At 39.8% G+C, this 14,325-nt stretch overlaps 1 long non-coding RNA gene across 1 annotated transcript; it reads right to left on the bottom strand.

The window, feature by feature from the left end:
- Positions 1–1,149: 1,149 nt before the first annotated feature.
- Positions 1,150–2,982, bottom strand: LOC121398227. Its single transcript, XR_005964192.1, has 3 exons — positions 2,881–2,982; positions 1,355–1,492; positions 1,150–1,269 (listed from the first exon to the last, which is right to left on the bottom strand). It is a non-coding gene; the product is annotated as an uncharacterized LOC121398227 (long non-coding RNA).
- Positions 2,983–14,325: the final 11,343 nt, after the last annotated feature.

Raw genomic sequence — 14,325 nt, forward strand, 5'->3', positions numbered from 1 at the left:
TGTATCCCTCGTTAAGTCCAGGTGGCACCCAAGTAAGCTGAGGGCTCCTCCCGAAGCCCAACGGTGGTCACACTATTGGTGAAGCCGAGCCGAGACCAGGGTACTTGGCACCTGTTCTGGTATTGGGTGCCAGCTGTGACACTATCATAGTAAAAATAATCATGCTTTTACAAGCAATACCTCTCCAGAGACAATAATCCAACTTTCTTCATATTCTAAGTCTTCCATTTCAGCCTAACTAACCTTGCAAGGATAACACCTAAAGCTGCAGTATGTATTCAAGTTGAGCCCTTAGCAGAGACCTATAAAATTATATTTTCTTCCCTTGAGTCAGTCTATTTGAATACAAAATAATCTTTATTGTCAAGAGATTGCTCTATGTAGAGCTGTATGACTTCATTTGCTGTAGTAGACACTGACTTTGACTTCCTAGAGTTGCAAACTATGTTATCCACAATAACCCCCCATCCTTCTCAGTGAAGAAGATCCCCAATATAATTGAATTACGTTTATAATTCACATTTTTATTAATTGTGCCCAAGTGCAAAATCATTCATTTATCAACATTGAACATTAGTTGCCAATTTGCTTCCCAGTTCTCTTTGAGAGGACCAGGGAAGTCAATTGCATAAATGTGCTGATATTTTGAAAGGATGGCTGTATTGTTGTTAACACTGTATTTGTTGCCTTTGAAGTGGGACTGCACCAAACTCAGATGATATGCACATACATTTTTATCCTGTGTCCCAGAGAAGGCCTTAGAGCAGTGATCCCCAACCAGTAGCTCATGAGCAACATGTTGCTCTTCAACCCCTTGGATGTTTCTCTCAGTTTCCTCAATGCAGGTGATTATTTTTGAATTTCTGGCATGGAGGCAAGTTTCAATTGCATAAAAACTAAGTATAGTACCAAGTAGAGCCTCTTATAGGCTGCCAGTCTACACAGGGGCTACCAAAAAAGCCAATCATAGACTTGGCACCCAAGGCACTTTTTCATGCTTGTGTTGCTCCCCAACTCTTTTTACATTTGCACGTGGCTCACAGGTAAAATAGGTTGGGGACCCCTGCCTTAGAGAATGACACATAGAGGAAAATATCAAAGTGGATGTTATACACCAGACAGTTTTGAAGGCACAATAGTCCACAGGCATTATTAGTATAAGTTTATTTATTAGTATAAGGTTATTTATTGCAAATGGTCTCTTCCCCTAGGGTCTACAACATCACGATCTATCATTTTTCCATACTCTGTCCTTTTGTTCCTCTTACTCTGTGGGATAAGAGCAAATTGAGAGTTAGAGCCAGGGGAATATGTCTTGGAGCAGCAGTGATCTATAAAATGACATTTGCATTACCTGGATTCATGCAAGAGAATTTTCCGCAGGTGTTTGGGCAGCACTTCCATCCTTGTTCACACCCTGTGTCCTCTGTGCATTCCCTGCCACAAATTCCAAGGGTTCCATCTCTTACTTCAGGGCAGGAAGTGGCATTTCCTGGTCAGTAGGGATGAAAGAATTTCAGAAAACATGCAGGAAAACATGTCTAAATTAAGCACAACATCTCTGAGCTATGGCCCAGATTATTTGTTATTGCTATAGTGTCTATGGAAGATCTGTGGAAATGAAAACACAAGTCTCCACCAGATGTCTTCCCATTTACTTGTATATCAAGAATGCTGTCACTTGGCTATTTGTTCAAATATCTTTCACGGGCAGTGCATATATGGAAAGTAGTTGGTGACAGATACAGACATTTTTTATCACCGTGGTATACCCTTAAGGCAGCATTCCTCAACCAGTAGCTTGCAAGTAACATGTTCATCACCAACCCCTTTGGATATGGCCTCAAAGCAGGTGCTTATTTTTGAATTCTTGGTTTGGTTGCATAGAAAACAGGTGTATTGACAAATAGGGCTTCCTTTAGACTTCCAGTGCACATCAAGAATACCAAATAGCCAATCCCAGTGCTTATTTGGCACCCCCAGGAACTTTTTTCATGCTTGTTATGCTCCCCAACTCTTTTTACGATTGAACTTGGCTCGCAGGTGAAAAAGGTTGGGCCTAAAGGAACTACCTCAGTCACAGACACCTCAACACCAATGATCCAGAGAAAAATTCCAAAAAAGGACTTATTGGGTCCCACTAGCTAATACATAAAATACTATTATTACAGTCATTTTTCTATAAAGTAAAAATATCTATAACGGCAGGTCCGGACTGAGATTAAAAATAGGCCCATGCTTTTCAGGTAGACAGAGGCCCAATCAGCCCACAGAGAGGCCCAAACAGTCCCCACCAGCCCTCTAAATACTGACTTTCTATGGCACCATATAGCAGCCCCTCTATAGCCAGAACCCACAGATTGCCAGTCAGGGCCTGTATAACGGTTACAAATGCTTACTTACAGCTTCAGTAACTACACATCACTCAGTTTTTCCAGTTTGGGAAAACTATGCAGAATGTTGGGTTATGATATAGTGGGCAACGTTTAGGATAAAGTTACTAGACCTGTCCAATGTTGCCCGTTATTCCCTGACTTCCCATCTGTTAGGAAAAGCTCTCATAGGAGACCATGTTTTCCTTTTGAGAGTTAATGGACTGGGTACTAAAGACTTAGATCAGCTCTCATGTCAGATATCTCTTACATACTTAAGTGTTTAGCAAATAGCCAGTCCTTGTCCCACCATATAACCGGGCTTCATCATTCTATCCATCATACAGTTATTCTGGTTGGCTGTTTTGTACCCGTGGTACAGAAGTGTATAGAGATAGCAGCTACTTTCTGGTGCACTCCCCTTTAGGATATGTTAAGCATTGAAATTGCTCCTGCATAAGACAATTATCACCTTATATTCTTCTTTCCACTATCTGCCAGCTCTTACCTGCTGCCTGTGCTTCCATCCTCTCCGCCAACACAGCCAGGAGTAGGAAAAGTGTCAGATACTTCAGTGTCTCCATGCTGAGCTGCTTCTAGCACTAGATCTGAGTTTCTCCAGGTGAGGCTGGGAGAGGCACATTGTCTCCCCCCTCCCACCTGTCTGGAAAAAAACATCTAATGACAAAAGATATTTGGCACAGGGACACGTTCCACATCATAGGGCAAATTGCATGAGAGAAGGCGGGGAAGGAAAAGGAATTCAATACTCTATAAAGGAGGAGGACAGGGATGGATTCAGTAAAGTTTCTTTTGTGCCAGGTCATGAACAGTACGTTATTGTGCCCATAGCACAGAAATACCTGGCAAACTATTAATAGCTTGTATGTATCATTTCAAGGACAAATGATGTAATGCATCAGTTTACACTCATGTAATGTTTGTTTTTACAGTATAAGTCATACATATAACGCTGTAGGCATTGAGTGCATTATGATGAATGTTTAAGGAATGGGTTTTTATTCGTTTTTATTCGCCAGGCGCGATTTTGCATCAAATTTGCGTGATTCGCCGCCGGCAAATAAATTCGCAAAACGGCTGAGAAAATTCACAAAAAAATGGACGCCGGTGTCAAAAAACAGATGCCGGTGTCAAAAACGGATGCCGGCATCAAAAACGAGATTCCGGCGCCGTTTCATGAATTTTTCGCCCATCACTAATGGCTATTCATTCTACAAGTACCACCCTGCTTGACCATTGGGGGCAGGTTAACAGTAATAAGTTTTAACAGTGTCTTCTGTATGTGCAGGGTACATCTGTTGTTAACCAATATACATGTACTGCTTACCTTGTCTTCTGTCTATGTATGGTACATCTGTTGTTAATCATCAATATAAAAGGAACCACTTACCTTGTTTTCTGTCTATGTATGGTACATCTGTTGTTAACCAATATATATGTACCACTTACCTTGTTTTCTCTCTATGTATGGTACATCTGTTGTTAACCAATATATTTGTACCACTTACCTTGTTTTCTCTCTATGTATGGTACATCTGTTGTTAACCAATATATATGTACCACTTACCTTGTTTTCTGTCTATGTATGGTACATCTGTTGTTAACCAATATATATGTACCACTTACCTTGTTTTCTCTCTATGTATTGTACATCTGTTATTAACCATTATATATGTACCACTTACCTTGTTTTCTCTCTATGTATGGCACATCTGTTGTTAACCAATATATATGTACCACTTACCTTGTTTTCTGTCTATATATGGTACATCTGTTGTTACCCAATATATATGTACCACATACCTTGTTTTCTGCCTATTCAGGGTACATCTGTTGTTACCCAATATATATGTACCACTTACCTTTTTTTCTGTCTATGCAGGGTACATCTGTTGTTACCAAATATACATGTACCACTTACCTTGATTTCTGTCTATGCACGGTATATCTGTTGTTTCTAGTATGCATGTACCATTCACCTTGTCCTCCATCTGTGCAGAGTATATCTGTTGTTCCTCAATATGTAAATGCGGTTTATGATAAATTAAAAATGTTTTTAAGCATTTTGTATGTTCCACTCACTATTAATTTGTCCGGGCAGGGTATATCTGGAGCACTTCACCCTCTGGTTTGACAAGGTACATCTATGGTTACTGATTCTGATATTTACTTACAATTAATACTTAATGTATTCAAATGTAGATATATATATATATGTACTGGAAATTAATTTGTACTTACTGGTGAAAATTGTATTGCTGTTTACCACCATGAACTGTAGTAGCAGATACGTAAATATCAGCATATCGAGTATAGGTAAATCTAAAAACTAATTAGTGGAAGAGTTTGTATGCCGACATTTTCCCACACTAGTCAGTTGAACTGAAGAAGCTGCTCGGATGAGTAGTGAAGCGTCTTCATTGATTACTCAGCAAGTCCAGTTGTTTTTAGATTTACCTATACTAGATATACCATGACCTGGATGAATGGAAATCTTCATAGTCATAAACATCAGTAGTAGATACGCATAAACAAAAACATTACTCAATGTCAAAATGGCTTGGAATCCTTAAAGAAGGTGCCGTCACATATGTATGTAGAGTTGTGCAATTAGGGTGTTTCATGCATGAGAATCGGTAGCATTACTGGTGCAGATTCACAGAGAGCGAAAGCACAGGGTTGCCTCATATGTAATTGCACACCCATCTACCTCTAAAGGATGGGGCATATCAGTGCTTAATTAGCTTTTTATTTAACAAAACAAAAATTCAAAACCAATTTAATGTGGGCCAGATTTGTTAGTGCAGTTTGCTTAATTTTCTACCAACCATCTGAACTTGTCTGGTACATTGATAGGGTTCAGTTTTAGCAGACCATCCGTTGAACCTATATTATAATTCCATTTGTCTGTCCAGAGTGAAAACATCTGGCAATGCCCTGTCTCAGAGGGTGGTCGGGACCCTTTACTAAAGGTGACCATACACAGGAAGATCCGCTAGTCACTTGTCGCCAAACGAGCGGATCTCTCCCCGATATGCCCACATTGAGGTGGGTGAAATCGGGCTGATCCAATCGTTGGGCCCTAGGGTATCAGAATGGATGCAATACGGGTGGTCAGATCGCAGGACTGCATCAACAAATAGATGCAGCTACAATCCGACTGGATTTTTTACCCTGCCCCATCCACATCTGCATGACTTTTGGCCAGATATCGACCGGGGAAGCCTGTCGGTCAATAAGTTGCCGACTCTGTCTGTCGGCAGCTTTTATTGGTCCATGTACGGGGGCCTTTAGGCTCAGATCTCACAGACTGTTTGATCAGATAGCTCATCCCATGTATGGCCACCTTTGGTTGCACCACCTCCTTAGGCTTATGGATCTTCAAACTGATCGTCAACCTTGCTTAGTCAATCCATCAGATGCATTGTAAGTTACGAGCAACTGAGAAGACCTTAGAGGCAAATTAGTAGATGTGGTAAATATTACTTGGTAGAGAAAGTTTCAATTGAATATAGCCGATGAGCTCAGATTACAGAACCCGTTGGGCTCTTAATCACCACCAGGACTGCCTTGAATCATGTAGTTAAGTGACCGCACCCAGTGACCCAAATTGTTCACATAGAGTGTCAGCTGTCAGTGCCACGAAATATGATAATATGCAATATGTATATTGCACACACCCCATATTTAATTGTCATTGACAATATATTAACCTAAATCAAATATACACTATATCTGATCAACTTGGGTTACTACGTGTTGTCAATTAATTACATGATTCACATAAGTTATAGTGGTTTATTAGAAAATAGCTTATTAGAAAATGAATTAGATGTATATTGCACTACTATGCATGTTACTGGGTAGTCTTGAATCTGATATAAGGTGGCCATGAATAGGCCGATAAAAGCTACTGAAGCAACCACTCCAGACTAAGTGGCAGCTTAATGGTCAGCGTATGGGCCTTTCTGTAAGGTTGCCCGACATACATATGGATAAAAATGTGCTAGTGTATGCCCAGCTTTATTTGATAATTGATGGATTTTCTTTTGTCCAGTTTTAAAGGGGACCCAAGTTTAGCTTTGTTGGGGCAGCCTAGAGCATGGCGACCGTATACAAAGTACTGTACCAGATATTGAACTGATATCACCTCTGTAGGCCTCTGTCTTATCTGCCAAAAGACTGGAACACTAAATCTTAGCGTAAAGGTAAATCACAAATCTTCGATCCAGCTTAACTTCTCCTTTAAGTAACAGGTAGACAAATAGTAATCTTATGCTTTTTTATGCAGGAAGGGGAACAAAAATTAAGCAATTAAATTGCCAAGTATCTGGTGTCTGCAAAGTGTGCTTTGCTCCTGGTGCAGGTTTTACCTTTGTTGGCATATTAAGTGCAGTTATTAGTGCAGGGCTTGTATCCCAAGGTGCTCCTTCCTGTGCCTTATAAATGGTGAATGAAACAGAGACATGCACGTGCAGCCACTCACATTTGAACCTATCAGTGTGCCATTTATAGTAGAGCACACATTTTTGCACCTTTGCAAAAAGGCACACTGATTTTGGGGCCTGCAACAACAGCAGTGGTAAATACAGGGTAGCAAGGGTTTGTGTCTATATATGGAAGTCTACAAAGTTCCGGAGAGTATTGTTGGTCAAGTCTCGGGGTGCTAGTTGCCTGTCTGCTATACAACACTCTAGCATCTGGAAGTACTGCTGCAGCTGCTGTTTCTTTGCTGGTTCTCCAGACACTGAATCCCAAATTCCATTGTCAACATATGTGTTATACAATTTGAGCTTTAGCCATCCCAAGGGGGGTGGGCTACATAATATTGTTGATAGAAGGCAAAGCACTGGGGTAGTTCTTCACTCTGTGAAAAGCCGCTCCCCTTGCTAAAGGCACTAGGCTCTTCCTGGAGTACATAATTGCTCTTAGCATTAAACTTGATACCTACCTCTGTAAGTGTCAAACTTCAACTTAATCTGGACCCACAATTCCATAGGGAAAAAGTCAGCATAAATGTGTTGAAGGGACCAGGGTTCAATGCCGGTTTGCTAGTCTAAGTTCCTGCTTGTGCTATTGCTAGTTTCTGGCTTTGTTACTGATTATTGATATTGCTTCCTGACCCGAATACAAATCTGAACACAAACTTGATTAACCTTTTGGACTTTGGCATGTTCTTCAGTGTAAAGCATTTGACAGTATCCCAACTTCTGGCCACAAAGGCCGTTAATCCCTGATGGAACAATCGGGCCCTGGAGTCTTCAGACTTGAAGACAACTCTTTGTAGGATGGAGACACCTAAGGAAGCCTACGAAGAGTAGTGTTTGACCTTCTAATACTCCTGCTGGCCTGGTCTGTTTAACACATGACCTAAGCCTTTCTATCCTTCTCATAGTGCCAAACCTGCAACCATCCAGGAGTACATGCAATTTAACAGCCATTCTGTGTAACATGTCAACACGGTGTGAAACAATACAGCTCTTCAACTGCTCTTCACTGATTTCATAAAAGACTAAGGGGTACATTTATCAAAGAGTGAAGTTCCGCCACTAGAGTGAACTTCAGCAGCTCTCAATTAATTTCTATGGGATTTTGAAAGGCGTATTTATCAATGGGTGAAAGTGAAAGTTCACCCTTTGATAAATACGCCTATTAAAATCCCATAGAAATATATGGAGAGTGGCGGAACTTCACTATTAACTTCACTCTTTGATAAATATACCCCTATAGCCTTTTAAAAATATGCTATATATTTTATGCATCTGTTTCCTAAAGCTGGTGTGCAATTGCATAGGTAAAGCAACCCTAGTACAGCAACATTATTTCTGTACCCCCCATATATCATTGTTTGTTCTATGACACAAGTACATTAATACAAAGGATATTTCATAAGGGATTTAGCTAAATGTCTATAAATATTTGCTAAAAGTTGATATAAATTAAGGTAATTCAAGACACACTAGTGTGAGGAAACATTCGGCACACCTCCTCAATACTGATTACTGTGTCAATATTGTATGTACAGGGAGTGATGTGTCAAAGCTGCCAGAGACTCACACCATCAAAACATGGATTATACTCGTTCTGGTTATAGACCCAAGTCTGTTTAGGCTAAATATGGGAACTTGTTCCAATGACATTATGCATGTTATTTTTAAATATTAAGTATTTTTCTTGAAGCTCAAACATTGGAGGCACATTCACTGGAATTGGTATTAGAGGCTGCTTGATAATGCTTGATAATGCCATTCTGAAAGAACCAAACATGTTATTGTATTATAACAGCCTATAAAAGAAGATATATTTAGGGCTCTTACTGACGAGCGGTTGAAGCTGCGCTCCCCTGCGTTCTGTTTTTCTGCGTTCAGCCGCAGGGGAGCACAGGAATAGACGCATTAATCTTTTTTCAATGGGGCTGTACTCACACAGGCGCTTGTAGGCGCTGAACGCAGGTTGAGACACAACATGCTGCATTATTCCTGCGTTCGGCACCTACATGCGCCTGTGTGAGTACAGCCCCATTGGAAAAAGCTAAATGCGTCTATTCCTGCGCTCCCCTGCGGCTGAACGCAGAAAAACGGAACGCAGGGTAGCGCAGCTTTAACCGCTCGTCAGTAAGACCCCTAAACATATTAATTTGTCATTCATAGAAACACCTGCCCCCAGACTGTAGAGGAAGCTTTTTAACTCTTTCACAGATAGGCTTTATTATTTTTTGTTCTCAAGTTTATTTAGGGCGTTCTCACCCTAGCGTCTGCTTTTTGTCAATAGTGCATTGTAAATTGCTCACTCATGCAGTTCAAGAGTATGAGTCTGTTACAATCAGAAATTGAAGTCTGGTTGAGAAACTCAAAGGCCTGTTACAGGAGATGCTCTGATTCAATGTGCCGATTCTGTCATTGTCCAATGGGATTTTTAATACCTGCCCAATTGATATCTGGGTGATTTTCAGACAGATATTGGTCGGACAGGCTATTTGGTGGGTGCCAATAAACTGCCGACTTGATCTGGAGATCTTAAGTAGCAGGTTTTTTTTTTTTCCAGACTGTCTATGGCCAACTAGTTAGGATGCTTCCAGGCAGGACAGCGGTTAATTGCTGAAGGCCTCCTACAATCAGTTTTGGGAGGAGTCTTCTTATAGTTCTTGCAGCCATGACTCCTTGCCTCAGCAAACTATGAATTAGAATTGTCCAGTGATCCTATTAGAATGTTGTGATCTAGCAATTATGTATGATTTTTGAGTGTCTGACTTTGAGCTTCTAAAATCCCTGGTACTGTGTTATTGACTGATAATTTGTCTCTATCCCAACTACTCATTTGCTAGCGATTTCTGATTTATTTGCCTTAGTTCTTTGCATGACCTGGCCTGTTCTATGACTATCCCTCTGCAGATTCCCATCTTAAAAAATTTCTGTGAGCGGCTGCCCCTCCACAACAGTAGTGATGGGTGAATTTATTCGCCAGGCGCGAATTCACGGCCAGCGAATAAATTCGTGAAACGCCCGCGACAATTCACCGGCGCCGTTTCTCAAATTTTTTGTCGTTTCGGGAAATTCGCGAACTTTGCGGCGAAACGGTGCAAATTCGCCCATCACTACACAACAGGTTTCTGTGTCCATTCTTTCTCTGTCACGTGGCAGCCTTCACTCGGGCTTCTGAGCTGAACTGCAAATCTCTACCCTCAGCTGTGAATTCTGTAAGGTTGCTTATATTTTGATTTACATTTGTGCAAACTGCTCTCGCTGCAAAATGACTTGTGTTTGAATTGAAGGGGTGGATCAACTTTAAAGAGTACCTCTTGGGCAACATTTTTCCCAACCAATGTTTGGGGGTAACAGTATTTTTTTTTTTAATTGCCCCCCGCCAGCACTAGGACACTACCTCCTGGTGCGAGTGGCCATGTTGTGCAGAGCGCATGCATGAGCTTCTGATGTCACGTGTATGCATGTAATGAGCAAGTTGCAGAATTTGCTCATTATGCGCATGCGTGTGACCCAACATTGCCGCTAGAACCGGGGGCAATATTTATTATTTATTTTTTTAAAAAAAATACTTTCACCCAGATCCGGAGTGCGGGCTCTATTAGCCTGCACCTTTGGTTGTGGAAAAATATTTTCGCTCAATAGGGGCCAATTAAGTATGTTATAGCATGGCCAATTCTAAGCAACTTTTAAATTTGCCTATTTCTGACTCTTTCTAGCTTTAAAATGGGAGTCACTGACCCCATCTAAAAAGTAGTTGTTACCTTCGACTTCTCATTCAGACCCAATTATATTTGTCGGCTGCATTTCGTTGGCGGGGGCGTCGATCCGACTAAAAAACGTTTGTGGAGCTCTACTGTATCCTACTTGAATACGCTGTTTGTGTGTGATTTAAAAAAACAAAAAACTCACTCTCCAGCCAGGCAAAGGTGTTTTGTGTTGCCTGATGGATACAGGTGCAACCTTACACCTAAGATTTATATATTTTTTCTCTCTTGACACAATGAATATTATATCATATCAATCACTGCTACAGAACTTCCACTAGAGGGTGTAGTTTAGTCTCTTACTATCTCTGTAATGCATTACACCCCTGCTGTTGTTGCATTACTTAGCAGGGTAGTTTAGGAATGTAAAACGGTTATGGGATCCGTTATCCAGAAATCTCAGAATCACAGGAAGGCCATCTCTCATAGATTCCATTTTAATGAAATAATGAAATATTTTAAAAATTATTTCCTTTTTCTCTGTAATAAAACAGTATATTTTGCTTGATCCGACTAAGCTGTAATTAAGCCTTATTGGAGGCAAAACAATCCTTTTGGGTTTAATAAATGTTTAAATATTTTTTTTTAATTTAGATTTAAGGGATGGAAATCCAAATTACAGAAAGATCCCTTATCCAGCAAGCTCCAGGTCCCAAGGATTCTGGATAATAGGTCCCATACCTGTAATACCAAATACAAATATATAGATCATATTTTGCTATAGAAATAAAATAGTTTTGTCATGCTTTTTTACAATATAAAAGGTATGTTACTATGAAGTCACAGCCCCGAAACAGGAAACTGATCACTACTTACAATAGCTCTTGCGATACCTAATTATCTTCATTCAATTCGGGATAAAATGTTATGCAGAAAAAAAAGCATTCACCGCATTCCTGCTGCTGTGGAGCTTACAGTCTAATTTCATGGCACATACTAGGTTTCTGTTATCTCCACTGTATGAGTTTGCAAAATCCGTATACTAAGGGGGGTTATTTATTAATGTTCGAGTTCTATTTTGCAAGAAAATTCAAGTTGATTTTTTTGGTCAGATAACTTGAATATTTAGTTTTTTTAAAAAAACAAAAAAAAAATTGTAGGAGTTAATGGCAGAGGTCCCTTGAACCATTTGAAGATGGGGGGGATTGCGAAAAACTGTTTTTCACAAAAATTTAGCTTTTTCCATGTTTTTTCTTAAATAAGATGCCATTTGAGTTGCGAGTTCATTTGAGGTATAAAAAACTCTAAAATGTGACCTTTGATAAATAACTCCCTAAATGTCCTGGTTGGTATCAAATATATTTGCCTATGTCAAACTGTACCTTATTCCATACCAAAATCTGCCTTTTGTGAATATTGTAAAGCTTAGGTTTCCTCTTTTCTTAATAGATAAGGCTTTTCATCAGCTTATTTATAAACCTGCTCTTTATAACCCCTAATATACTGTTGACGTGTTTTTTGCTAAATTAAAATTAAATAGTAAAATAATTGAAAGTTTTGACATTTAAATTAGGGGTTTTTTTTAACATATTTTAGGCACAAAAATACAAATTAAAATATACAATACAAAGATTGGGGGCAGAAAAGAGAAATTAAATAAATTGAATGTGAGATTAGAAAGAGTTGAAACTTAGTAAAGTTTGAGAGGTGTAGGAACTTGGCTACCTTGGGTTGTGTCTGGGTGCAGCCAGACTAGAGTTCATGTCTGAACACGTTGATTTCTGCATAGGGCTGTGCCTGACACTGTCAGTATGTTGAGAACTGATGAACAGAATAGTTGTTAAGACTCATTGCTTAATGGGTGGGGGGTGGAGGGAAGAGGTTCTGACGTACATTGCATGCTGAGCAATTATGTTTCTGTTGAATTTGGTAAAAGGAAGCCTTGATCTAGCTTGTGGATTAAGCATTTAACCTTATTCTAGTTTCACCATCCTTATAGATATAACTGATATGCAACAGTTTGGGATACAGCCAACCAGGAGATATCTTTCAGAGCTATCAACTTAAAATCTTTCCACCCTGGAATTGACATAAGCGGAAGACGAACAGCCTCTCCTGAAGCCACAGATTCCGTTACGCATGCACACATCGCTCCGCTGACATCACTGAAATGTTCTACTTATGCACGCATCACATTTTTAATAGGAATGCACCAAATCCACTATTTTGGATTTGGCCAAACCCCTAAATCATTTGTGAAAGATTCGGCCGAATCTAAACCCTAATTGATATAGAAAAGGATATTGCAGCAAGCAGTAAAAAAAATCCAAAATTATTTTATAAAGATGTTAATAGTAAAAAAATTAAGCAGGAAGGGGTGGGACCCTTACTATCAGAGGGGGGTCAGCTCAAAATAAAAGAGCAGATTCTGAACTCATATTTTTCATCTGTCTACACAAATGAGGAACCAGTAAGTAAAGGTTTCCTTCTTAATAGTCCCAATTCTAGTAATACAACTAATGATGCATGGTTCACACATGATGAAATTCAAAAGAGACTAGAACATGTTAAGATTAACAAAGTTCCGGAGCCAGATGGTATTCATCCCAGGGTACTTAGCGAGCTTAGCTCTGTGATTGCCAAACCGCTTTACTTAATTTTTCAGGATTCATTGAGATCTGGCATAGTGCCAAGAGACTGGCTAATTGCTAATGTGGTGCCTCTATTCAAAAAAGGATCACGTTCTCAGCCTCAAAACTATAGGCCAGTTAGTCTGACGTCAGTGGTAGGAAAGCTTTTCGAAGGGTTAATAAAGGTGCAGGTACTGGACTTTATATAAATCATAATACTATGAGTGTGTGCCAGCATGGTTTTATGCGTAATAGATCTTGCCAGACTAACTTAATTTCTTTTTAAGAGAAGGTAAGTAGAGACCTCGATTCTGGGATGGCAGTGGATGTGATTTACTTAGACTTTGCTAAAGCATTTGATACAGTGCCACACAAAAGGTTACTGGTTAAATTAAGGAATGTTGGCCTGGAACATAGTATTTGTACCTGGATAGAGAACTGGCTAAAATAAAGACTACAACGAGTGGTGGTAAATGGAACATTTTCGAATTGGACCAGTTGGACCAGCTCTGTACTAGGTCCCTTGCTTTTCAACTTGTTTATTAATGACCTGGAGGTGGGCATTGAAAGTACTGTTTCTATTTTTGCAGATGATACTAAATTGTGCAGAACTATAGGTTCCATGCAGGATGCTGCCACTTTGCACAGTGATTTGTCTAAACTGGAAAACTGGGCAGCAAACTGGAAAAGGAGGTTCAATGTTGACAAATGCAAGGTTATGCACTTTGGCAAAAATAATATAAATGCAAGTTATACACTAAATGGCAGTGTGTTGGGAGTTTCCTTAAATGAGAAGGATCTAGGGGTCTTTGTTGATAACAAGTTGTCTAATTCTGGGCAGTGTCATTCTGTGGCTACTAAAGCAAATAAAGTTCTGTCTTGCATAAAAAAGGGCATTAACTCAATGGATGAAAACATAATTATGCCTCTTTATAGGTCCCTGGTGAGGCCTCATCTGGAGTATGCAGTGCAGTTTTGGACTCCAGTCCTTAAGAAGGATATAAATGAGCTGGAGAGAGTGCAGAGACTAAGTGCAACTAAATTGGTTAGAGGGATGGAAGACTTAAATTATGAGGGTAGACTGTCAAGGTTGGGGTTGTTTTCTCTGGAAAAA

The sequence above is a fragment of the Xenopus laevis genome, chromosome 9_10L (assembly GCF_017654675.1).
Source record: "Xenopus laevis strain J_2021 chromosome 9_10L, Xenopus_laevis_v10.1, whole genome shotgun sequence".
Taxonomy (NCBI): domain Eukaryota; kingdom Metazoa; phylum Chordata; class Amphibia; order Anura; family Pipidae; genus Xenopus; species Xenopus laevis.